General features: G+C 45.0%; 1 protein-coding gene across 4 annotated transcripts in view; it reads right to left on the bottom strand.

Annotated features, from left to right (window-relative positions):
• LOC132206206 (butyrophilin subfamily 1 member A1-like) overlaps nucleotides 1–25,596 on the bottom strand; it is a 56,029-nt gene extending 30,433 nt beyond the window's left edge. Inside the window, exons 1-2 of one of the 4 annotated variants that reach the window (XM_059639477.1) lie at nucleotides 25,445–25,596; nucleotides 1,609–1,733 (exon numbers count right to left, since the gene is read on the bottom strand). The gene's annotated coding sequence lies outside the window, so the exon portion shown is untranslated. Of the gene's footprint in view, nucleotides 1–1,608; nucleotides 1,734–4,557; nucleotides 4,675–25,081; nucleotides 25,101–25,444 lie in introns of those variants that run through there. The other 3 variants (XM_059639480.1, XM_059639479.1, XM_059639481.1) reach the window with 3 other exon arrangements.
• Between the last annotated feature and the right edge of the window lie 596 nt (nucleotides 25,597–26,192).

The following is a 26,192-nucleotide window of genomic DNA, read 5'->3' as shown; positions in this document are numbered from 1 at the left end:
GCCTGCTGTGTTCATCCAGCTTCACACTTTATTATCTTAATTCAGGATATTTCCTGTTTTTGGTTTCCTGATTTGGGAAGTGCTGCCCATTCACCTGGAATTTTGGTCTCTAAAAGATGGGTACACTCTGGAATGAGGGCTGCTGACAGCAGAGGTGGATTGATATTGACGTTTGCAAGTCAGAAGCTTCACCTCCATTTGCTGGGACAGGAGTCCGGTTCTGTTCCTGTTTAGAAAGCTCTCGAAACCTTAACCATCACTCAACCATCATGTTCCCCTCCATAACTCTTTATATCAATCCCCGTGCTCCACTTGTAACTACAATCCCTTCCCTAGAACCATTCTGAAAAATCTTCCTTCCACCGCTCAGATGCCCCCACACCTTTTATAAAGGTGGTGCCAGAAACGAAGACAGTTTTCACGTCGCTGTGACCAACCGACTGAGTTTTCTGCAGGTTTAGCATACATTCCCTGCTTTTGTACTCAATTCCTCTGTTTATGAAGCCAACATCTCATGTGCTTTACTCACCTCTCTCTCCCGACATCCTGCCACCTTCAAAGAACTAAGGTTAGAACATAGAACAGTACAGCACAGAACAGGCCCTTCAGCCCACGATGTTGTGCCGATCATTGATCCTCACGTATGCACCCTCAAATTTCTGTGACCACATGCATGTCCAGCAGTCTCTTAAATGTCCCCAATGACCTTGCTGCTGGCAACGCATTCCATGCTCTCACAACTCTCTGTGTAAAGAACCCGCCTCTGACATCCCCTCTATACTTTCCTCCAACCAGCTTAAAACTATGGCCCCTCGTGTTAGCCGTTTCTACCCTGGGAAATAGTCTCTGGCTATCAACTCTATCTATGCCTCTCATTATCTTGTATACCTCAATTAGGTCCCCTCTCCTCCTCCTTTTCTCCAATGAAGATAGTCCGAGCTCAGTCAACCTCTCTTCATAAGATAAGCCCTCCAGTCCAGGCAGCATCCTGGTAAACCTCCTCTGAGCCCTCTCCAAAGCATCCACATCTTTCCTATGATAGGGCGACCAGAACTGGACGTCGTATTCCAAGTGCGGTTAAAAGCAATTAAGAGTGGGCAGCTGGGGAGTTTGGATGAAAGGGAGATGAAGGGAGGATAAGATGGCACTGAACTCATATTGTGGTCAAAACACAACTGGATCATTCATGTCCTTTAGGGAAGGAAATCTGCTGTCCCTACCCAGACCTGCCGACATGTGACTCCAGACCAACAGCAATGTGGATGACTCAACACTACTGTCTCAAATGTTCTAACAAGTAAATCAGAGTTCAAGGACAATTAGGGATTAGTAATAAATACTGACCTTGCCAATGACTCCCACATCACATTAAAGAATAAATGTGAAAATCTTCACTTGCTTTAGCAATCTGCTATTTTAAATGGGGTGTAATCCATTTAAATTAATAATTCCAGTGAAATAAAAGGCATATGCACTTTCAACCAAGTGTTAAAATGTCTCATCATATAATCTCAGAGCTGATATTCCTGACCTGTCTCTGTTTATGTTGTTCAGAAAGTCTGTCTTTTTCTAACTATTCTCATTAAAATCATGCAGTCTGAAACTTACCTCTAGCTTCAGAAAGTCAGACTATTCCGCAATGAGATATTTTTCACAAACACTGCAGAAGAACTCTGATCAGGAAGTATATCGAGAAACATAGCGAGCAGTGAAATCATCATTATCGAGTCCAGCTGCAGGAAGAGATTCAAGACACTGGGTTACATTTAGGGATAGAGGGGTTGGGGAGTTTGGATTGAGGGAGGATTAGCTGGCAGTGAGCTCAATGGAGAGACAGCAAGATGAATAAGTAGGTATGCAGTGTATAATGTTACTTAATTAGTTGGAGTAACGTGTGCAGTGCTGGAAAGACATGATTGCACCAGAGAGGGTGAAAGTGCATCCACCAGGATGTTTTCTGGACTAGAGTGGTTCAGCAATGAAGATAGTCTGGAGAGTTTGGGGTTGATTTCCCAAAGCAGAGAAAATTGAGCAGGGAATCTGACTGTAGTGTAAAAAGTTTTAAGGGGCATAGACTTGTTAGATAAGGCAAAGCTTCTTCTCCCGCTTCATCCAGGGGTCACTTTAACTGAAAGAGGAGGTAAAGAGGGAAAAAATATAGTTGCCAGAAAAGCCCAGCATGTCTGGCAGCATCCGTGAAGGAAAATTCAGAGTTAACGTTTTGGGTGCGGTGACTTTTCCTCAGAACTGATGGTGGCTGGGAAAATGTCAATTGAGATGCAGGAAATACGGAGGTGGGTGGGGTAGGGAGTAAACGAGAGGATAGAGCCCAAAGAGAGAGACAGACAGTTGGACAGACAAAGGAGTTGCCATTGATCAGGCTGGGAGGGTGAGTAGTTGTTAATGGGGGCTGTTAGTGACTAACAACAGGGAGTGTGTAGTGGCAGGCTGTGTGGTAACAAGGCCTGGTGTGTGGGCTAGGGGGCTGGGACATGGGAGACTTTAGGCCCTAAAATTACTGAACTCAATATTGAGTCCAGAGTGCTGTAGGGTCCCCAAGCGGAAAATGAGGTGTTGTTCCTCCAGCTTGCGTTGGGCTTCGCTGGAACACTGTAGCAAGACAGAGATGTTGGTCAGGCAGCAAGTGCATCAAAGTGGCAGGCAACAGGTAGTTCAGGGTCTTTTTTTGCCATCAGAACGTAGATGTTCTGCAAAGCCGTCACTATGTCTACACTACGTTTCCCCAATGTAGAGGAGACCACATTGTGAGCAGCAAAATGTGGTTACAAACTGACGTTTTCACAGCCACCATCACTGGACCTGAAACATTAACTCTGCCTTTTTTTATTCTTTATTCTTGCCAGGCCTGCTAAGCTTTTCTGGCAACTTCATTGTTGTTCCTGTTTTTCAGCATCCGCAGTTCTTTCGGATTTTCTTAGAAGGTAAAGAAAGTTTGTTTCACCCAGAATGTATGAATATCTGGAACTCACTGCCTAAAAGAGCACGAACCTCAGACATTTCAGAATAATTCTGATCAGCACTCGACGATCCATCGCAGACAAGGCTACAGGCCAAGGCCTGGAAAACAGAATCAGAATCTGCATGGACGCAATGGGCCGAAGGGCCTGTTTCTGTGCTGTAAAACTATCTGATTCTATTTCAGAAGGAGATTCTTCAATTATCAATGATGAGAAATTAAAAAATAAAGTCTGAATTAACTCAATCTATTCATCTGTTAGGGAGACAGAAGGCAAGTTAATGTTTCAGGGTGATGACCTTTCATCAGAAAGATGAGAAGTTGTTTAATGCAGAGGATGAGGGAGGAAAACAGTGAAGGTCCATCAGTGAGAAAATTACTGGGAAGGATGGGTTAGAATGAGAATTTAAATGAGATGAGATGCTCAACAGGAGGAGAGGACCCAAAGAGCAGAGGGTCAGGGAAAGGTGTGAAAAAGGCCAAACGGCCAGCAGAACAGCCTCGATGGGTCTCATGATGGAAGTGCAGCCAGATGGGGAGGATTTATTTCCGGAGAAATTGTCATCACTACTTGGCCAGGTTTCCATCAAGGACAGGCATTGATTCAAACATCCACAAAAACACATGGATAACAACAGTCATGTTCACAAGTGATTTTCTTACATCCTTGGGAAAGAAATACGCAGACAACTGACAGATTGAATTTAACTGAGCAGATTGTGAAGTGATGTGTTTTAACAAAAGGAGCAAGGAATTACACTGTCCATTTACAGACACAATTCCGTCGAGTGAGCAGGAACTGAGGGAGGGGGTTTGTGTGGATCAATCTCTGATGGTGACAGGCCATGCTGAGAGAGCAGTCAGCAAAGCACAGGAGATCCTGGGCTCAACAAGGGAGAGACTGAGAGTGAAAGCAGCGAACAGAATGTAAATCAATTCAGTAAAAGATCAGTCAAAGCGACATCTGAAGAACCAGCTGAAAGGAGCAGAGAATTGCAGAGAGGTTCTCGGAACAAGCTGAAGGGAGGCGGAGGGAAGTGGAGAGGAATTGATGGATTGAGGAATGGAGAGCGCTCCGGATCTGAGGGCCCACGCAGCTGCTCTCGATGGTGGAGGCAGAAAACCCGAAATGGGAAAGAAGGAATCGGAGAATGGACTCAACACAAGGGAAACTCTTCAATTAAAGTTTATGTCAGGACATGAAGCGTCACAATTGTCTCCAGGATTGAATTATTTGCCTTTAAACAGAAACCCCAATGGGTCATGTTCCATCTCATGGCCCTCACTCTGTTCCTCCTTTTCACTTCCGTCTCCCTTTCCAGTCGCTGTGTCTGACCCTGAGAAGTGAATGTTAGACATTGCCTCTCCCTCCTGTTCCCTTATACTGACAGGAACCAGCTCCAGGCTCTGTGCAGCTGATCAGAGACACTGGAGAAAGGTTTCACCTTTTCACTGCACAATCCCCAGCGGCTCCCCGTTCAACTCCTTGGATTTGATTGGGATCTTTCAGCGGGACTAAAATCCACCCGATCCCACTGGGAATGAGCCCTTCCTGAAATTAAAGAGGATTTGGGACTCACCTCTTACTTTCCCACAATCTGATCGAACATTTTCCGCCTTTTCTCGGACAAATGTGTAAAAAATGGAGACATTCACAACGACAGCCCCTCCCTGAAAATATTTACTTTCGTTTTCACTGAATTCGCTCTTTGGCTTTTGCTCCCTCCTTCGAACAAATGTGTCACTGCGGGCAAGTTGCTCTTTCAACTGTAACTCACCGAAAATCATTAATGTTATTAAAATTAATGCATCACCTCCAGGTGACCACACTCAGCAAGAGAACTTATAGACGTGTCAGAGAGAAATAGTGAGATTTTTTTCTGTCTTGAAACATTTTACTTTTAATGGAGAAATTAAAAATTCTGATTTGGTAAGTAACAAATAAAACAGAAAGAGTATGACCCAGAGCATGTCTCAGGGTGTTAATTTAATGTGACAACAGTTGCGATGGTAAGTAAGGGATCTGAGTATCAGAATAAATTTAGAGAATTACTACTTCCTAATAATTACAAAATATTGTTGAGTGGTACTTCTAAACTTGCAACCTGATTAGTTGGATAAAACTCAATAGAGACAGCAGGGAGGTGATGTGTTGGAGCTGTAGTATGTGGGTGCTGGTCAATACCTGTGTGACTCACGGGAGCCGCATCTGCAGTAAGGCACAGGATCACAAAATGCTTAGAGTGCAGGACCTGATCACACATGTGCAGCTCTCCACGGGAGAAGTTTATTGTGTGACACCCACCCATTCTAATCATCCCTACAGATCCTTCAAATGTCCCTGCCTCCACCACACTGTCAGGCACTGAATTTCAGAACATCATGTTCCCAATGCCATTTTCCCTTCAACCTGTTCTCAATCTTCCTATTGATCCTTCCACCAAGTGGGACAGTTTCTTCCTATCTAACCTTCCCCCACAGCCTCACGATACAAGAGCAGATCTTTCCAGACTCTGACTTTGTTTTTCAGTCTGTGCTGGGAAGTCATTTGAGAGAGAAGCATGTATTAAGTTTCAAAGTGCTGACAACTCTTTTGACAAATTAACATGTGAAGCAGCATTCCTGACAAAAGGAGTTCAATGGAATGAAATTATATGAGTATAGTGTTTGAAATCACACACCATCATGTGTGGTGTTTAATCCAAAAGATTTATTTGAAAACAGAAGCTTTCAAGCCTCGCTCCCGCAGGTGTTGGTGAGAGAGGAGGAATCAGACACAGAATTTATAGTAAAAGATCAAAGAGCCACAGCACTGATGAGGATGTGTTAAATAGACCCAAAACTATAACGTATCTACAAATACAAATTCACTCCATAGATTTATGTGTGTGTGTGTGTGTGATAGAGAATATGTGTGTGTGTGATAGAGATAGAGAATAAGTGTGTGTGTGATAGAGAGAGAGAGAATAAGTGTGTGTGTGTGAGATAGAGAGAGAATAAGTGTGTGTGTGATAGAGAGAATAAGTGTGTGTGTGTGATAGAGAATAAGTGTGTGTGTGATAGAGAGAGAGAATAAGTGTGTGTGTGTGATAGAGAGAGAGAGAATAAGTGTGTGAGTGTGTGTGTGTGAGAGAGAGAATAAGTGTGTGTGTGATAGAGAGAGAGAATAAGTGTGTGTGTGTGATAGAGAGAGAGAATAAGTGTGTGAGTGTGTGTGTGTGTGTGAGAGAGAGAGAGAATAAGTGTGTGCGTGTATGTGTGTGTGTGTGAGATAGAGAGAGAGAATAAGTGTGTGTGTGAGATAGAGAGAGAGAGAATAAGTGTGTTTGTGTGTGTGTGTGTGTTGGGGGGTGTAGAGAGAGAGAGAATAAGTGTGTGAGTGTGTGTGTGAGATAGAGAGAGAGAGAATAAGTATGTGTGTGTGTGTGTGTGTGTGTGTGTGGGGGGGGGGTGTAGAGAGAGACAGTGTATGTATGAGAGAGGATCTGTGTGGGAGTGTATAGTGTGGTTGGGTCACTGTCGTGTGACATGAACCCAAGATCCCAGTTGAGGCCGTCCTCATGGGGACCGAACTTGGCTATCAGCCTCTGTTCGCAAATCTGTATTATTGTGTTTCCCAAAGTCCGCCTTGGAGGATGTTTCCCCAAAGATTCGAGGCTGAATGTCCTTGAGCGCTGAAGTGTTCCCCAATGGGAGAGGCCATCACGGTTTGGCGAGAGTTGCACAATATCCATTCATCAGTTGTCATAGTGTCTGCACAGTTTCGCCCATGTACCATGCCTCGAGCCATCCGTACCTGCAGCGGATGATAGACAACGTTGGCCAAGCCACATGAGTAACTGCTGTGCACGTGGGTGGGTGGTGTTCCCATGCGTGATGGCGGTGTCCATGTTGATGATCTGACATGTTTTACAGAGGTTACCATAACAGGGTTGTGTGGTGTTGTGGTCAATGTTGTCCTGAAGGTTGGGTAGTTTGCTGCAAGCGATGGTCTGTTTAAGGTTTGCTGGTTGTAAGGATGTTGTGAAAACTTGAATGGATTCAGAAAAAGTTTACAAGGGGATTGCCAAGGTTGGAGGGTTGAAGCTGCACAGTCGGGCTGAATGGGCTGGAATGAATTTCCCTGGAGCATCAGAGGTTGAAGAGTGACCTTATAAAAGTTTACAAAATCATGAGCAGCTGGGATAGAGTAAATGGATTTCCCCAGGGTGGGGGTGTTTAAAACTAGAGGGCACAGGTTTAAGGCGAGAGGGGAAAGATTGAAAAGGGATCTTAGGGGCAATTTTTTCACGCAGTGGGTGACTCATGGATGGAATGAGCTGCCAGAGGAAGGTGTGGAGGCTGGTACAATTACAAAATTTAAAATGCATCTGGATGGGCAAATGAATAGGGAGTGCTCAGACAAATTATGGTCCAAATGCTGGCAAGTGGACGAGACTAATGTAGGATATCTGGGCAACATGGACACGTAGGAGCGAAGGGTCTGCTTTCGTGCTGTACATCTCTGTGACTCTATGACTCTCTGACCAGAACTGGACACAGCCGTCCAGGAGAGGCCAACATCTCATACAATGTCAACATGACGTCCTATCTCCCATCATCAAAGGTCTGAGCAATGAGGGCAAGTGTGCAAAATGGGCTCTTAACTGCCCTGTGACACAGATTTCAAAGAATTTTGTACCTGAACCCCTCATTCTCTCTGTTCTACAACACCGCCCTGGGCCGTACCATTAATTGTAATAAGTCCTGGCCTTTTTTGTTTTACTAAAAGGCAATACCTCACATCTGTCCAAATTAAACTCCATCTGCTACTCCTCAGCCCATTGACCCAACTGGTCAAGATTTCTTTCTGGTCTTAGATAACCTTCTTCACTGTCCACAATCCCACTCATCCTGATGTCATCTTCAAACTTACTCAGCACACCTCCCATATTCTCATCCAAATCATTTATATCAATGACAAGCAAAAGTGAACCCAGTACCTGTGGAACACCAATGGTCACAGTCTAAAAAACAATCCCCCAACACCACCAAACTCTGTCTCCAAAGTAAAACCAACTTTGTATCCAGTTGGCATGCTCACCCTGAATACCATGTTCTCTAACTTTACTCAGAGCCCATTAGGGACCAAAGGGGCAATCTGTGCAATGAACCAGAGGGTCGTGGTTGGGTTTGAAATGAGTACTTCACTTCTGTCTTCATTTTGGAGCAAAAAAATGTGCATAGAATTTGGGAACATGGACTGTGATGTTCTTCAGTTATTTGACAAAGAGAGTGAGGAGTCAATGGAGGTTTTGGTGAGTTCAAATGTGGACAAAATTCCGGGTCTGGCTGAGGCGAAGGTCCAGTGGGACTAACTCTGGACTGTTACTCCAGAGATCCAGGTCATGTTCTGGGGGCTTGGTTCGGATTCTGTCCTGGTAGATGATGGATTTTGAATTACATGAAAATCTGGAACTGAAAGTTTAAAAATGACCATAAAGCCATTGTTGATTGTCAGAAATCCCATCTGATTCACCAATGTCCTTGAGGGAAGGAACCTGCCATCATTACCTGGTCTGGCCCACATGTGAGTCCAGACCCACAGCAATGTGATTGACTCATAAATACCCCCAGGGCAATAAAACAATGCTGGCACAGCCAGTGACATCCACTTCCTGTGAATGAATTACAAGAAAAGTTGTATCCCAGGCTGCTGTGTGAAGTGAGAGAGATAATTACAGGGGCCCTGACACACATTTTTAATTCCTCTCTGGCTACAGGGGAGATGCCAGAGGACTGGAGGACACCTGATGTGTTTCCACTTTCCAAGAAGGCTGGTCGCAATAAACCAGGGAATCACAGACCAGTGAGTCATGCATCAGTGTTTGGGAAACTATCGGAGATAATTCTGAAGGAGAGAAGTCATCTCCATTCAGACAGGCAAGATTTGACCAGGAATAGTCAGCAGAGTTTTGTCAGAGGGAGGCCGTGCTGAGCAAATTTGACTGAATTTTTTGAGGAGATGACCAAATGTTTGGGTGAGGGTAACGCAGTGATGTGGTTTATATGGATTTCAGCAAAGCCTTTGACAGGATCTCACATGGGAGACTGATAAAGAACGGAAAAGTGCTTTTGATTTAAGGTAATTTGGCAAAATGGATCCAAAATTGTCCAAGTGGTCGGAGACAGAGGATGGGGTGAAATGCTGTTTGTGTGACTGGAATCCAGTGTCCAGTGACATACCACAGGGATCCGCGCTTCGTCCCATATTGTTTGTAATTTACACAGATTTATATAGACAATCTGGATGAGAATGTGAAAGGAATATTCAGTAAATTTCCAGGCAACACGAAGATTTTTGTGTGGTTAATAGAGAGGAGGGAGCTTTAGGTGACAAGACCCTGCATATAGGTTGGTGAGATCGGCACATCAGTGGTACATGGAGATTAATCCTGAAAAGTGTGACATGATGCTCTTTAGAAGATGGAACAAAACAATAGTGTCCTGTTTAATTGCAGATCATAGGAAGCTCAGAGCAACAGAGAGATATTGGTGAGATTGTCCACTGATCCCTGAAGACGGCAGGACAGGTTAATTGGATGGTTAACGTGGCACATGGACAGTTGCCTTTATGAATCATGGGATAGATTATAAGAACATGAGGTGTTATGTTGAGTTATACAGGACTTCAGTTCGGCCACCACTGCAGTACAGTGTACGGTTCTGGTCACTACATCAGAGAATGAATGTGACTGCACTTTAAGGGGTGGACTGAAGACTCACCAGGATGTTGCCTGGGTTGTAGTAGTTGAGCTATGAAGAGAGATTGGATAGGCTCGGGTTGTTTCCTTTAGAGCAGAGAAGGCTGAGGCGGGAAGAGGGGGGCCTGATTGAGGAGGGTAAGATTATGAGGGGCATGGACAGGGTAGATGGGAAATGACTGTTGCCCTTAGTTGAAGGGTCAATATTGAAGGGACATAATTTTAAGAAGAAGAGCAGGAGGTTTAGGGGGAATCTGAGGAAAATATTTTTCATCCAGAGGATGTGGGAATCTGGAATGAGCTGCCTGAGAGGATTGGCAGAACCTTTAAAAATACATGGATAAGCACTTCCAATGTCTAACATTCCCGGCTTTGGGCCAAGTGCTGCAAAGTGAGATCAGTGTAGTTCGGTGATTTATTTTATTGATGCAGCCTCAATGGGCTGAAGGGCCTAATCATTACTCTTGGCTCTAATAGTGTAGCAGAAACAAAAGCAGAATACATAGAAACAGTAGAAAGTCAATGTTCAGAGCTCTTCATCTGAGAGCATGCAGCATTTTAAACAAGATAGATGAATTGACTGTGTCAATGGAAATCAATGAATATGAGCTTGTGAGCATAATGCGGTAAAATTTCAAGTTTCGTTTGAAAGCCAGCAGCTCTGTTCTCAACCCAGTGTCCTCAACTTCAGTAAGGCCAGTAATAGACAGGAAAAATCACAGAACCCTGCAGTGAAAAGAGGCCGTTCCACCCATTGAGTCTGCACTGACCCAAACACAACCCACTACCCTATTCTCCTAACTCTGCACATCTCATGGCTGATACACCTCGCCTGCAGATCCCTGGACATGATAGTCAATTTAATACAGCAAATCCACTCAACATGCACATCTTTGGACTGTGATCCTTTCTGATTACCTGCTGTGCCTGTATGCTGGCTTTCCGTGTTTCGTGCACAAGTCCCTTTTGTGTTGCAGCTTTCTGCAGTTTTTCCTCCGTTGAAACAATACTGTGTTCTTTTGTTATCCCTTCCAAAATGAACAACATCACATTTTCCCACATGATACTGCATTTGCCAGCTCTTTGCTCATTTGCTTAACTTACCAACATCTCTCTATAAACTGTTTATATCCCTCTCACAAATTGCCTTTCCATCTTTCTTCGTGTCATTTGCACACTTGGCTACAGTAAACTTGCTTCCTGCCTCCAAGTCATTGATATCGATCATACACTGCTGTGATCCCAGCACTGAACCTTGTGGAATGCCACTGGTCACAGGTCACCAACCTGAAAAAGGGTCCCTTATCCCCACTGACTGCTTCCTGCTCATGGGCCAATTCTCTACTCATGCCGATATACTACCTCCAGTTGCCACAGTCTTACCAGACCATACGGCTGCTTTCTCATGAGACAGAGTTACTGGTGGTGATTTAAGCTGCAGGCACCCACACCTCAGGCAAGGGGAAGGGTTGAGAAGGAGAGTCCTTCAGGGTAACCTCAGCCAGGGCAGGGATTGCACCCGCAATGTTAGCATCACACTGTTTTACAAACCAAACGTCTAGTGAACTGAGCTAAACCGAACTTAACCGCATGGTACCTTGTACAACAACTTCTGGAAGTCCAAATATAACACATTAATGGTTTCCCCTGTATCCACGCTGGTTGAAAATCTCTCATGAATTAGTCAGACACAATTTCCATTTCATGAAGCCACGCTGACTCTGTTTGATTAGATTATGATTTTCCAACGCTGCTGCGATTACTTCCTCAATCATTGATTCCATCATGTTTCCAACAATTGATGTCAGGCTAATCAGGTACATTTACTCTTTTTTACCTCCCTCCTTCATTTGAATATGTTTTGCTTTTTCACTGGAATGAAGCCAGCACGTGGAGCATTACATCCCGAGGAAAAGTTTGCACGAATGTGATTTGCAATGTCTTGACTTCAGTAGGTTAAAGATTGAGATATTGAGAATGATCAGGATTTCATAAACATAAGCACAGGGAAATCAGAATCCAGAAGTAGGCATGATCGGACAGCAATATAGAGTTGCCATTTAGGTCTGATCTCTGGACTTGTCTTTCACAAAAAGGGCAATGAAATTCCGGAACTCTCCCCAAAAACCTCTAAAGGTTAAAAATAAAATGTCTGGGCTGAGTTTTTTTTTGGCTTGGTACGTGTATTGATCAATACAGATAAAAAAGGTGAGTAAGGAGTTGGCATGTTGATCAGCAATGATCTAATAGAATGGACAGATTTGAGTAATTGATTGTATCAAACAGGTGTTTGTGCGTTAAATAAAAGATCATCCCTCACAGGCAGAGATAATGGGAACTGCAGATGCTGGAGAATCCAGGATAACAAAGTGTGAGGCTGGATGAACACAGCAGGCCAAGCAGCATCTCAGGAGCACAAAAGCTGACGTTTCGGGCCTAGACCCTTCATCAGAGAGGGGGATGGGGAGAGGATTCCAGGGAGGACGGACAGGTCAAGGAGGCGGGATGAGGTTAGTAGGTAGGGAATGGAGATGCGGCTTGAGGTGGGAGGAAGGGATGGGTGAGAGGATTAGGGAGGCGGGGACAAGCTGGGCTGGTTTTGTGATGCAGTGGGGGAGAGGGGATGAGCTGAGCTGGTTTTGGGATGCAGCAGGGGAAGGGGAGATTTTGAAGCTTGTGAAGTCCACATTGATACCATTGAGCTGCAGGGTTCCCAAGCGGAATATGAGTTACTGTTCTTGCAACCTTCGGGTGGCATCATTGTGGCACTGCAGGAGGCCTATGATGGACAAGCCGTCTAAGGAACGGGAGGGGAGTTAAAATGGTTCGCGACTGGGAGGTGCAGTTGTTTATTGCGAACCAAGCGGAGGTGTTCTGCAAAGCGGTCCCCAAGCCTCTGCTTGGTTTCCCCAATGTAGAGGAAGCCACACCGGGTACAGCGGATACAGTATACCACATTGGCAGATGTGCAGGGGAACATCTGCTTAACATGGAAAGTCATCTTGAGGCCTGGGATGGGGGTGAGGGAGGAGGTGTGGGGGCAAGTGTAGCACTTCCTGCGGTTGCAGGGGAAGGTGCTGGGTGTGTTGGGGGTGGAGGGGAGTGTGGAGCGTACAAGGGAGTCACGGAGAGAGTGGTCTCTCCGGAAAGCAGACAAGGGTGGGGATGGAAAAATGTCTTGGGTGGTGGGGTCGGATTGTAGATGGCAGAAGTGTCGGAGGATGATGCATTGAATCCGGAGGTTGGTGGGGTGGTATGTGAGGATGAGGGGGATCTCTTCGGGTGGTTGTTGCGGGGGGGCAGGATGTGTTGCGGGAAATTGCTCCCAAGAGGCACTCGAACAGTTCATCCACTTCACCAACACCTTCCACCCCAACCTCAAGTTCACCTGGGCCATCTCCAACACATCCCTCATCTTCCTGGACCTCTCAGTCGCCATCTCAGGTAACCAGCTAGAAATGGATGTCCATTTCAAGCCCACTAACTCCCACAGCTACCTAGAATACACCTCCTCCCACCCACCCTCCTGCAAAAATTCCATCCCCTATTCCCAATTCCTTTGCCTCCACCGCATCTGCTCCCACGACAAGACATTCCACTCCCGCACATCCCAGATGTCCATGTTCTTCAAGAACCGCAACTTCCCCCCCTCAGTGGTCGAGAATGCCCTCCACCGCCTCTTCCCCATTTCCCGCGACACAACCCTCACACCCCACCCCTGCAACAACCACCACAGAATTCCCCTTGTCCTCACATACCACCCCACCAAACTCCGGTTACAACGCATCATCCTCCGACACTTCCGCCAGGTTGCAGGAACAGCAAATCATATTCCGCTTGGGAACCCCACAGCCCAATGGTATCAATGTGGACTTCACCAGCTTCAAAATCTCCCTTTCCCCCGACTGCATCACACAACCAGCCCAGCTCGTCCCCTCCCCCCACTGCATCACACAACCAGCCCAGCTCGTCCCCGGCTCCCGAACCTGTTCTTCCTCTCACCCATCCCCTCCTCCCACCTCAAGCCGCACCTCCATTTCCTACCTACTAACCTCATCCCACCACCTTGACCTGTCCGTCCTCCCTGGACTGACCTATCCCCTCCCTACCTCCTCGCCCATACTCCCCTCTCTACCTATCTTCTTTTCTCTCCATCTTCAGTCCGCCTCCCCCTCTCTCCCTATTTATTCCAGAACCCTCTCCCAATCCCCCTTTCTGATGAAGGGTCTAGGCCCAAAACGTCAGCTTTTGTTCTGCTGGGATGCTGCTTGGCCTGCTGTGTTCATCCAGCTCCACACTTTGTTATCCTTCATAGGCACGTTATTCACTACATTTCATACTTTATACATTCCAAACTGAGTAAAGGCATGGCAGAGAGAGAAGAACGACAGTGTAAACATTTTGCAATAACAACGGAGAGTTTGCTTTTTCCCAGAGCAGAAAACCAAATGGGAGGCCACCTCAAGTTCAGATGTCATGTCGATATTAGAATTTAGACTCAAGTTTGACTGTCCATTTCCAGGCTTACTGAAAGACCATTGACGCATTTTCACATCTTAATCCAATAATCAAGATTGAACCTGCCCACCATCCTGTTTGTGGGCTCCTGTGTTCCACAGCACAGCTTTTGCTTTTGATAAACTGGAAGATAATGAGGAGTCCAAAGGTCTGGTAAAGATAAAGGAGATCTGAACAGTTTTTATCGGTGTATTAACAGTAGACAGGTTATAAAAGGGGAGTGGTGGAGCTGATCAGGGGTCAAAATGGAGACCTGTTGATGAAGGAAAAGATATGATTGAGTTTCAAAATGAGTATTTTCTGTCATTGTTCATCAAGAAAGTGGGTTTTACCGACAGCAGATGAAGGAAAATGTTCTGCAGCGTCAGATGAGAGAATATTATATAAAATGGTGCAATGGAAAAGTAATATATATAAAAGGAAAATTAACCCAGTCAAGATGAGACTCATTCCATGTTGTTTAGGGATGTAAGGTTCGAAATTGAGGAGTTGTTGGTCACAGGTTTCTAACCGTGATTAGATATCAACTGATGCCCAGGGACTGAATGTTCCACCCTGGTTTTTCCTTCACAACAAAACATGGGTGTCCCTGGCTGAGAAGCTGGTGGTGAATTGCCTTTTGGAGATGTTGTAGTCCACTGCTGTAGGTAGCCCCACATGCCACTAGGGAGGGAATTCCAGGATATTGACTCCGTGACAGCGAAGGAACAGTGATATATTTCCAAGTCAGGATGGTGAGTGGCTCAGAGGGGAACTTGAAGGTGGTGATGTTCTCATTTTTCTGTTGCCCTTTATCCCTATAGATAGTAGAGGTTGTGGGTTTGGAAGGTTGTGTCTGAGGAAAATTGGTGCATTTCTGCAGAGTATCATGTAGATAGGGCACACACTGCTGCGACTGAGCATCAGTGGTGGAGGGACAGAACGCTTGTAAATGTGGTGCCAATTAAACACCAGTTACATTGTCCAGGATGGTGTCAAGTCTCTTGAGTGTTTTTGAAGCGGCATCCATCCAGGCAAGTGTGGAATATTCCATCACATTCCTGGATATCACCTTATAGATGATGGACAGGTTTTGGGGAATCAGGAGGTGAGTTATTTGCTGTAGTATTCCCAGCCTCTGACCCGTTCTTTGGTAATCTCCCAGGATATTAATAGTGGGGCATAATATCACTGAATGTCAGCAAACAACAAGTAGATTATCTCTTATTGGAGATGGTCATTGCCTGGTATTTGCCTGGCATGAATGTGACTTTCCACTTGTCAGCCCTCTCCTGGACATTGTCCAGATCTTGTTCCATTTAGACACGGACTGCTTCAGTGTCTGAGGAGTCGTGATTGGTGCTGAATATTGTGCAATCATTGGCGAACATCCCCACTACTGACATTACGATGGTGACCTCCACCAACCACAGCCATCTTCCTCCGTGTCAGGTATGACTCCAATCATCAGAGAGATTCCCCCGATACCCATTGATCCAGTTTTGCTGGGGCTCCTTGATGCCACACTCAGTCAAATACAGCTCTGTCACTCTCACCTCACCTCTGGAATTCAGCTCTTTTGTTCATGTCTGAGCCAAGGCTGCAATGAGGTCAGGAGCTGACTGGCCCTGGCGGAGCCCAAACTGGGCGTCACTGAACAGGTTACTGCTGAGCAGGGGCAGCTTGATAGCACTGTTCATGACACCTTCCATCACTTTACTGATGGCGTGGGAATTGGCCGGGTTGGATTTGTTCTGCTTTTTTGTGGACAGATATCCCTGGGCAATTTTCCACATCTTCGGTTGGATGCCAGTGCTGTAACAGTACTGGAGCAATCTGTGTTACACCTCACAGGGGTATTGAGCTCAACATCAAGTCCTGCTATTCCTAGAATTATCATTAAATTCAATATTGTGTAAAAGTACACAAAACTCTCCTGTTTATTTGTCTTTTAGACTCATGTTGGCAAAAAGCATGAGCCAGGTTTCTGCAATTCACAGGAATTACTATTTCTTACAAATAAATAGATTCTAGTTACATCTAAACAATTGCGAACCTTTGATATGTATATGTAAGTCTTCAGGTTAAAACTCCATTCTCCATATAAAGCTCCTTCTACACACACATTTAGACACACAGACATCAAAAAAACCTGAGTGCGATGGAGAAAGGGTAAGCCTGGGATCATAGTTCAATCGTCCTGCTTCACAGGATTCACTGAGATGGTCCTTCCAGCTTGTCAGGGCATGCTGCTCCTTGATTCTGCTTCTCTAGAGATTTTCACTTGTTTGGAGAATGTGCAGAATGGCTAGTGCATACACATAAAGTCTCTGGCTGACAGGTTAAGAGCCACAGCTCACAGCAACCAGTGACAAGAAAACAAATCCACTTTCTTCAGGCTTCTGGTGGTTTTTGCAGCAGAGAAAAGAGACAGCTCCTGCTCTTACAGAGATCTAATTGCTTCTGCCACTTCATTCACACCACCCAAGCTGTTCAGTTATCCTGGTCACTGACTGGCAGAAGGCCTTTATCCTTGATAACTCACTCGTCCACAGACCAATCAGCTACTTGTCAGCCAAAGCTCCATTCAGCCAAAACCATTGGCTCAAGTTCATCTGCAAACTAAGCTTCTCGTTCTGCTTGAACATGTAGCTGTGTAAACAGCACTTCCAGTGAATTCCACTTTCCTTGCTTTACAAAAATGCAACAATCCTTCAGAAGTCCTTGGTTTTTACAACAGTTTTTCCCGATTTAAATCCATGATTAAAAATACAGAAAATCAGTAAAGCTCTCTGGATGAAGAATTCATGGCCATTGCGCAGTCATGGTCTAATAAAGAGAGAGTAAAGATTTGTAAGGTTCAACACAAGTGATATTTTCCATGAGGTCACATGGAGATGGTGGGGTTAACACACTTGATCTGTCTATCTACTCACAAACATCGACTTAAATATTGAACAATATTCTTCCCAGAAAATTTGAAATTCCGATGGCTTCCAAGGTCCCCTCCAGGCCACAAACAATTCTGATGATGAACAATTTAACTGTTACTTCACTTTCTTTGGGTCAAATCCTTGGAATTCCCTCCCAAACAGCATTGTGGGTGTAACTGCTCCCCAAGGAGTGGTTCCAAGAAGGTCGTTCACCACTAACTCCTCCAGGGCAATTAGGGATGGGTCATAGGTCTGCTGGCCCAGACAGTGACCCCCTAATCCCTACCATCCCTCCTACCATGGTCAGTGCACAGACAAGTTGCTAAAGTAATGAGAGGGCAGCAGAAATACAACATCAGTAAGGGATGGAACACATTTTGTTTATAGAAAGTAGAGATTTTACAGGCTGGAGTGAGGTCTTCCCAAAGTTGAATGGCCATTCCTATTCCTGAAATACGTTAAGGACTTGGATTTAGACAAAACATTTGGGTGTCTAAAAACCTGAACATGCAGTAAACGAGAGGAAAATGGCAACAGATCTCGAGAGATTATGAGCAGCCTTGTTGAACAGCCACATGGCAGATGAAATTCACTGCAGGCAACTTTGTGACAGTTTTGACTTGCATTGCTTCTGCCAGGTCACTCTGCACACAGGAATACACACATCTCTCGCATCTACATAAGATGCGTCTTATGGCTCTTACACTATTTCCTCAGTGCTGACTCACTTTGTGCTGACCTGCTTGCATTGCTGACCAGCACAGAGGGAGAAGTAGGCACCTTATCACAGTGGGGAGCATTGAAGTATCAAGAGGACTGACATGTTGCTGTATGGCACTGGGCTACGTCACACCTACAGCTTCTGCCAAAAGGATCTGGAATGCAGAATTGGACATGGCTACAAAAAGCAATTAGATAGGCAACAGGATAAAAATAAATTGCAGGGAAATGGGCAAAGAGCAGGGAGTGGAGCTCAGTGAATTACCGTTGCAGAGGGCTGGCACAGACTGGAACAGCTGAACGGCCCTCACTTGTGCTGTAACCAGTCACTGAATCTCTGATGACAATTCACTTTCAGACGAAAAATTACTTTTTGTGCTGTGACCAAATCACTGTCTCAAAAGCAACTTTAACAACATCTTTCCAACAGCAGAGAGATCAGAACTGAATGCAGTTTTCCAAAACTGGTCCAACCAATGTCCTGTACAGCCGCAACACTACATCCCAACTCCTGTACTCAATGCACTGACCAATAAACACAAGCGTCCTGTGATGTACTGTTCTATGTTCTCTGTTCTCTGCCAAATGCATACTTCACTGTACTGTCACCCTGAGACCCCTCTTTCAAGGAAATATGAACCTGCACTCCAAGGTCTCTGTTCAGCAACACTTCCCAGGACCTTACTACTAAATGTGTAGGTTCTGCCCTGATTTAACTTTCCAAAATGCAACTCAATCAAGTTAGTGAGACACAATTTCCTGTGCATAGAGGTATGTTGACTATTCCCAATCAGTCCTTGTTATTCCAAATACATGTCCGTCCTGTCCCTGAGATCTGGAGTGTGATTTAGTCAGAGACCAAGTAAAGAGAATGGGTTTTTTTTCCTGAAAGGACACTGTCGAACCAAGTGAGTTTCTATGAAAATCCGGAATTTTCACAGTCACTGAGATTGATGCCACCATTTTATTCCCAATTTATTGAGTTAAATCAATTTATATTTCCATATGGCTCCATGGCTCAAAGATTGGTGGGAGTGGAATGGGATCCAGTTCATGGGCACTGGGACCAGTACTGGGACAGGAGGGAGTGGCTCTGATAGGATAGGCTTCACTTGAACCCTGCTATAACCAAAGCCCCAGTGAATCGAATAACAAGGGCTGTAGAGAGAGCTTTACATTGATTAGACAAAGGAAGGGTTTGGGAGAGGAGAAATGTAGGTTTCCAAAGCAAGAGGGAATGGCAGCATTATGGGCCTCCTATTTGGATAACAACACCCTGAGTGAGGCAGGAAGGGGCAGAATAGACAGACATAGAATAACAGCAGTAAACAGGGCCACTGGGAGAAAAAAGGGCAAAATTAATTCCTCTGGAATGCACGTAGTATTCAGGACAATTGAATGAACATCACAAATACCGGATAAAAGCGTTGATTTTATAGTCATTATGGAGACAACAGTTACAAGGAGATCAAAGCTGGGAACTAAATATTCAAGTGTATGTGACTTTTCAAAAGGGTAAGCAGGAAGAAAAAGGTGGTGAGATAATAATGTTTTTCCAGGATGGGATAAGCACAATAGCAAGAAATGACCTTGGATCAGAAGATGAGAATCCATACAAGCAAGATATAAACACAGGGTGAAAACTCTGATCGGAGTAATCTGTAGCTCCCAGAGAAGTAGCTGCATGGTAGGGCAGAGAACATTAGGAGATACGGAGCACATGTAACAAAGTACATTAATCATGGATGACTTTAATCATCATTTGAATGTGATGTGAGATTGGCAGAGATTGGCATGAAAAAGGATTCAGGGCAGTTTCCTCAAACAATATGTTATGGATCCAACCAGGCATCAGGGCCTTTTTTTAAAGGGATGATGATATGTAATGAGGCAGGTTGAATAAGTAATGGCGGAGTAACATATCTCCAAGGAAACTGTGACCATAATATCATAAAATGTAGCATTCTGTTTGACAAAGAGGAAGTTGGTTTGGAATCAGAAGTATAAAACTTAAATAAGAACAAGAACAAAGAACAAAGAAAATTACAGCACAGGAACAGGCCCTTCACCCCTCCAAGCCTGCGCTGATCCAGATCCTCTATCTAATCCTGTCACCTATTTTCCACGGATCTGTATCCCTCTGCTCCCTGCCCATTCATGTATCTGTCTAGATATATCTTCAATGACACTATCGTGCCCACCTCTACCACCTCCACTGGCAACGCGTTCCAGGCGCCCACCACCCTCTGTGTAAAGAACATTCCACGCATATCTTCCTTAAAGTTTTCCTCTCTCACCTTTAAATCGTGACCCCTAGTAATTGAGTCCCCCACTCTGGGAAAAAAATTCTTGCTATCCACCCTGTCTATACCTCTCATGATTTTGTAGACCTCAATCAGGTCCTCCCTCAATCTCCGTCTTTCTAATGTAAATAATCCTAATCTACTCAACCTCCCTTCATAGCTCTCCATACCAGGCAACATCCTGACAAACCTCCTCTGCACCCTCTCCAAGGCATCCACATCCTTTTGGGAATGTGGCGACCAGAACTGTACGCAGTATTCCAAATGTGGTCAAGCCAAAGTCCTATACAATTGTAACATGGCCTGCCAACTCTTGTAATCAATTCCCCGTCCGACGAATCAATGCATGCTGTATGCCTTCTTGGCCACTCTATTCACCTGTGTTGCCACCTTCAGGGTACAATGGACCTGAATGCCCAGATCTCTCTGTGCATCAATTTTCCCCAGAGCTTTTCCATTTACCGTACAGTTTGCACTTGAATTGGATCTTCCAAAATGCATCACCTCGCATTTGCCTGAATTAAACTCCATCTGCCATTTCTCCGCCCAACTCTCCAATCTACCTATGTTCTGCTGCATTCTCCAACAGTCCCCTTCACTATCTGCTACTCCACCAATCTTAGTGTCAGCTGCAAACTTGCGAATCAGACCATCTATACCTTCCTCCAAATCACTTACCAAGATCACCAACAACAGTGGTCCAATCACAGATCCCTGTGGAACACCACTGGTCACAGTTCTCCATTTTAAGAAACTCCCTTCCACCACAACTCTCTGTCTCCTGTTGCCCAGCCAGTTCTCTATCCATCTAGCTAGTACACCCTGGACCCCATGTGATTTCACTTTCTCCATCAGCCTACCATGGGGAACCTTATCAAACGCCATGTTGAAGTCCACATATATGACATCCACAACCCTTCCCTCATCTATCAACTTTGTCACTTCCTCAAAGAATTCTATCAAGTTGGGAAGACATGACTGTCCTTGCACAAAACCATGCTGCCTATCACTAAAAGCCCATTTTCTTCCAAATGTAAATAGATCCTATCCCTCAGTATCTTCTCCAGCAGCTTCCCCATCACTGACGTCAGGCTCACTGGTCTATAATTACCTGGATTATCCTTGCTACCCTTCTTCAACAGGGGGACAACGTTAGCAATTCTCCAGTCTTCTGGGACCTCATCCGTGCTCAAGGATGCTGCAAAGATATCTGTTAAGGTCCCAGATATTTCCTCTGTTGCTTCCCTCAGTAACCTGGGATAGATCCCATCCAGACCTGGGGACTACGCCACCCTAATGCCTTTTAGAATACCCAACAATTCCCCCCCTCTTCATGCTGACTTGACCTAGGGTAATCAAACATCTACCCCGAACCTCAACATCTGTCATGTCCCTCTCCTCTGTGAATACCGACGCAAAGTACTCATTTAGAATCTCACTCATTTTCTCTGACTCCTCGCATAACTTCACTTATATAAAGATACTTCACTCAAATAAGGATGATTATAAAGGAATGAGGTCAGAGTTGATGAGAGTGGAGTGAGAAAGGTGTTTAACAGCAAAGACAATTGAGGAAAAGTGGGAGGCAGTGAAGAAAATAGTTCATGGGTCCAGCAAAGATACATCTCAATGAGAAATTGACTGATCATTGATTTCTGGAAGGAAAGAGGAGAACATGCCCCAGTCTACAGCAACGGAGCTGAGCTTGAGAGAGTGGAAAGCATCAAGTTCCGAGGAGTGGCTCAGTGGTTTGCACTGCTGCCCCACAGTTCCAGGGACCCGAGTTCGATTCCACCCTCGGGCGACTGTCTGTGTGGAGTTTGCACATCCTCCCTGTGACTGTGTGGGTTTCCTCTGGGTGCTCTGGCTCACTCCCACAGTCCAAAGATATGCAGCTTAGGGGGAATGGCAACGTTAAATTGCCCAATGTGTTCAGGGATGTGTAGATTAGGTGTGTTATAGGTGGATGGCTCTGGGTGGGGCGCTCTGAGGGTCGGTGTGGACATGTCAGGTCAAAGGGCCCATCCCACACTCCAGGGATTCTATCAACCGACAGCCTGTGCGGGGCTTTCCACATAGATGTGCCGGTCGAAGAGGGGCAACAACGCCTCTTTGTCCTCAAATTCGGCACGTCACCAACTTCTACACATGCACCATGAAAGCACGCTGTCCAGGTACGTAACAGCCTGGTACAGCAACTGTTCTGCCCAGGGCCATAGGAAGCTACAGAAGGTGGTGTACACAGCCCTGACCATCACAGCAGCCAACTTTCCATCCATGGACTCCATTTCCATGGCTCGCTGCTGCAAACAGGTGGCCAACATCAGCAAAGACCCATTGCACCCCGGTAACCATCTCCTGCAACCTCTTCCATCAAGCAGATGAGAGAGTCACTTGAAAACCCAGACCAACAGCTTCAGGAACAGCTTCTTCCTGTCTGTTATTAAACTGATGAACGGGCTCTCTAACTTCAAACAATGTTGATCTTGTCTCGCACACACCCTGCGCCAAGTAACCTGTGGGCCTCTGTCTAAGGCTTTTTTGTCACCCTTTGATCTATATGTCTTGCTTACTATGATCTCCCAGTACTGCTCGTAAACAAAACTTTTCACTGTAAGTCAGTACACGTGACATTAAATCAATCAATCAACCAGAAAGGATTCTCGGAAAGAGAAGTAAAGCATCAAATCAAAGGAAAAACATACAATGCAGCAAACATTCAGCCACATGATTGGAAAAGTTTTCAAGTCCAACTAAAAATGGTTGATAAAAAATAAACAGGGAGAAAATAAACATTCAGTGTAATATTTTAAGTAATACCATGATGGACAGCAAAAGCTTCTCTAAATATATATTATAGAGGGGAGAGGCCAAAGCAAACATCGGGCCCTTAGAGAATGAGGATGGGGACAAAAAATTGGAGAATGAGGAAAAAACAGGCAAGCTGAAGAAAATCTTAGCATCAGTCCTCAGACAGGAAGACATTATTAGCATCCAAAGTGACTAAATATACAAGGGGTAAAGGAAGAAAGGAATAAATACAGTAACGATCATGAGAGGAAACTCAAGGCACTAGAAGCTGATAAGTACCATGGATGTGACAGGATGCATCTTAGAATATTAAAAGAATACGTCACAACGACAGGGGATGCACATCTTCCAGGAATTCTTTGATTCTGAAGAAGTACAGAGAGGCAGAAAACTGTCAAAGAATGTTCTTGTTCAAAAAAGGCAGAAAGCAAAAAAAAAATTATAGATCAGTTAAGTGAACATTTGCTTTTGGGAAACTGGTAGAATCTGTTATAAAGAACATAATATCAGAGTATTTAGAAATACACAGTATGGCCAATCAGAATCAGCATGCTTTCGTCAAGCTGGAATCATGCCTGTCAAATGTACAGGAATTTTTTGCACAGGTAACAGGCAGGATAGATAAAGGGATGTAATATGTAATATATTTGGATTTCCAGGAGGCATTTGATGAGGTAATATACAAAAGGCTGTTTAACAAGCTAAGAGTCCATGTCGGAGGCCGTACATGAGCATGAACAGAGGATGTTGGGTCCTTTGTTCCCCGCTTTATCATTAGGTTTGTACATCATGTCCCAGTGAACACAGTGCATCTGTGTCCTCCCAGTCAAAAGGACAACAGCCTGGGTGATGGCGGTGATGTGGGAGTGAGGAGCGGCCCGGAGCTGCTGTCAGGGCACAACACTGAGACCACACCACACATAATGACCAGCTTCTTACCCACAACCGAGAGGGAGTGTTCCTTTCACACACTCTGTTTCACTTTGTCCAGAGCGACTCATTCCCAGTTTTAGCACACACCCTGGTCTCTTGGAATAAAATTCCCTGCACCTTTAAGATGTCTCCCCTGACAGTGAAGGGAACAAGGATCTCTCAGGCCAGTTTCCAAAGAACATGGCCCTCGTTCTTCCTCTGATTCATGTTGGTTCCTGAGGCCAGTTTGAACTGGTCAGAGATATTAACCCAGTCTTCACACTGACAGTGAATCCAAGCTGGAGACAGTGATGGGGTCTACGTGCAGGGAGATATTTACCTCAGTGCCTCCACAACCTGAGACCATCCCACCTCACATTCCCCCCATCCTGGGGATGACAGGATTTAGGAAAAGGCCCTATACAACACACCTGGAGGACAGGGGAGAGAGGGCAGTCCTGCCTGGCTGGGACAGCTTTCTGATTCCCACCCACTGATGGCAACTGGGTCACTGCTGTTTGTGTGGGACAATTCTATCCAAGTGCTTCCCCCACTCTGTCAGTGTGGGAGATTCTGCAAAGGTCTTTCTCCTGGACCAGGCAAATGAGGCAAGTGCCCACAGCCCCTGACCCTCACATGGGCAATGCTATCCCTGAGGAAGGGGAGGCCCTCGGAGATGGTCTGTTGGATACAGCACAGGTCTGTGTGAATAGATCGGCTCAAACTTCACACAGTCACAGAATGATGCTGATGCAGAGGGAGGCCATTCTGCCCATCGTGCATGCACCATCTCCAACATTGTGTCTGGGTCTATGATCTCGGGCCAATCTCCTGCCTTTTCCCAATATCCCTGCACACCATTATCATCCAAACCACCATCCCATACTCTCCCCAATTCCCCAACTGAGCCTGCCTCCACCACATTTCCAGGCAGCACATTCCAAGCTCGAACTACTCGCAGTGTGAAAGTGTTTTTCCTCACAGTATCCTCACTTCCCTTATCCATCTCTCTAAAATGTACAAATTAAATATTTCCACAGGGGAAGGGAAAGTTAGTGCATCAATTCTCTTTAAAGACCCGACTTAGACAAAGCAGCAAACTGCAATCAATGTGGATGGAGGAATGGCTGAACATTAACTTTCTGCTTCAAAGGTCTGTTCCCGGGGATGAAAACACACAATTACCTCCAGGATTGAATTATTTGCCTTTAAACAGAAACCCCAGTGGGTCATGTTCCATCTCATGGCCCTCACTCTGTTCCTCCTTTTCACTTCCGACTCCCTTTCCTGTCGCTGTGTCTGACCCTGAGAAGTGAATGTAACACATTGCCTCTCCCTCCTGTTCCCTTATACTGACAGGAACCAGCTCCAGGCTCTGTGCAGCTGATCAGAGACACTGGAGAAAGGTTTCACCTTTTCACTGCACAATCCCCAGCGGCTCCCCGTTCAACTCCTTGCATTTGATTGGGATCTTTCAGCGGGACTAAAATCCACCCGATCCCACTGGGAATGAGCCCTTCCTGAAATTAAAGAGGGTTCGGGACTCACCTCTTACTTTCCCACAATCTGATCGAACATTTTCCGCCTTTTCTTGGACAAATGTGTAAAAAATAAAGACGTTCAGAACGACAGCCCCTCCCTGAAAACATTTACTTTCGTTTTCACTGAAATCGCTCTTTGGCTTTTGCTCCCTCCTTCGAACAAATGTGTCACTGCGGGCAAGTTTCACTTTAAGGTATAATTCACGGAAAATTATTCATGTTAATAACATTAATGCATCACCTCCAGGCATGTATTTAATGGCAAAAGTGAAGTTTGTGTGAATACATCTCACTGTGGGACCAGAATTATTTTCCAGGCGACGCTTTGAATTCCAGCCTTTGCGCTGGGATCTGTATTGGATCTGAATTAAAAATAATGTTTCACTCTTGATTTTAACACACCAATACTGACATTTCCTTACCGAGTTGGGTGTGTCGAGTTTGTCTCTCCTTAGGAAGGGAACAGAGAGACTGAGATGAGTGAGAGGGTCCATGGGGTGAGAGATCATTGACCACACTCAGCAAGAGAACTTAACAGATTTGTCAGAGAGAAAAGCTGTGAGCTTTTTTTCTTTCTTGAAACATTTTTCTTTTAATGGCGAAATTAAAAATTCTGATTTGGTAAGTAACAAATAAAACAGAAAGAGTATGACCCAGAGCATTTCTCAAGGTGTTAATTTAATGTGACAACAATTGCAATGGTAAGTAAGCGATCTGAGTATCAGAATTTACAGATTTACTGCTTCCTAATAATT

This window comes from Stegostoma tigrinum, chromosome 34 (genome assembly GCF_030684315.1).
Source record: "Stegostoma tigrinum isolate sSteTig4 chromosome 34, sSteTig4.hap1, whole genome shotgun sequence".
Taxonomy (NCBI): Eukaryota; Metazoa; Chordata; class Chondrichthyes; order Orectolobiformes; family Stegostomatidae; genus Stegostoma; species Stegostoma tigrinum.
This window is presented reverse-complemented; position numbering and strand designations above follow the sequence as displayed.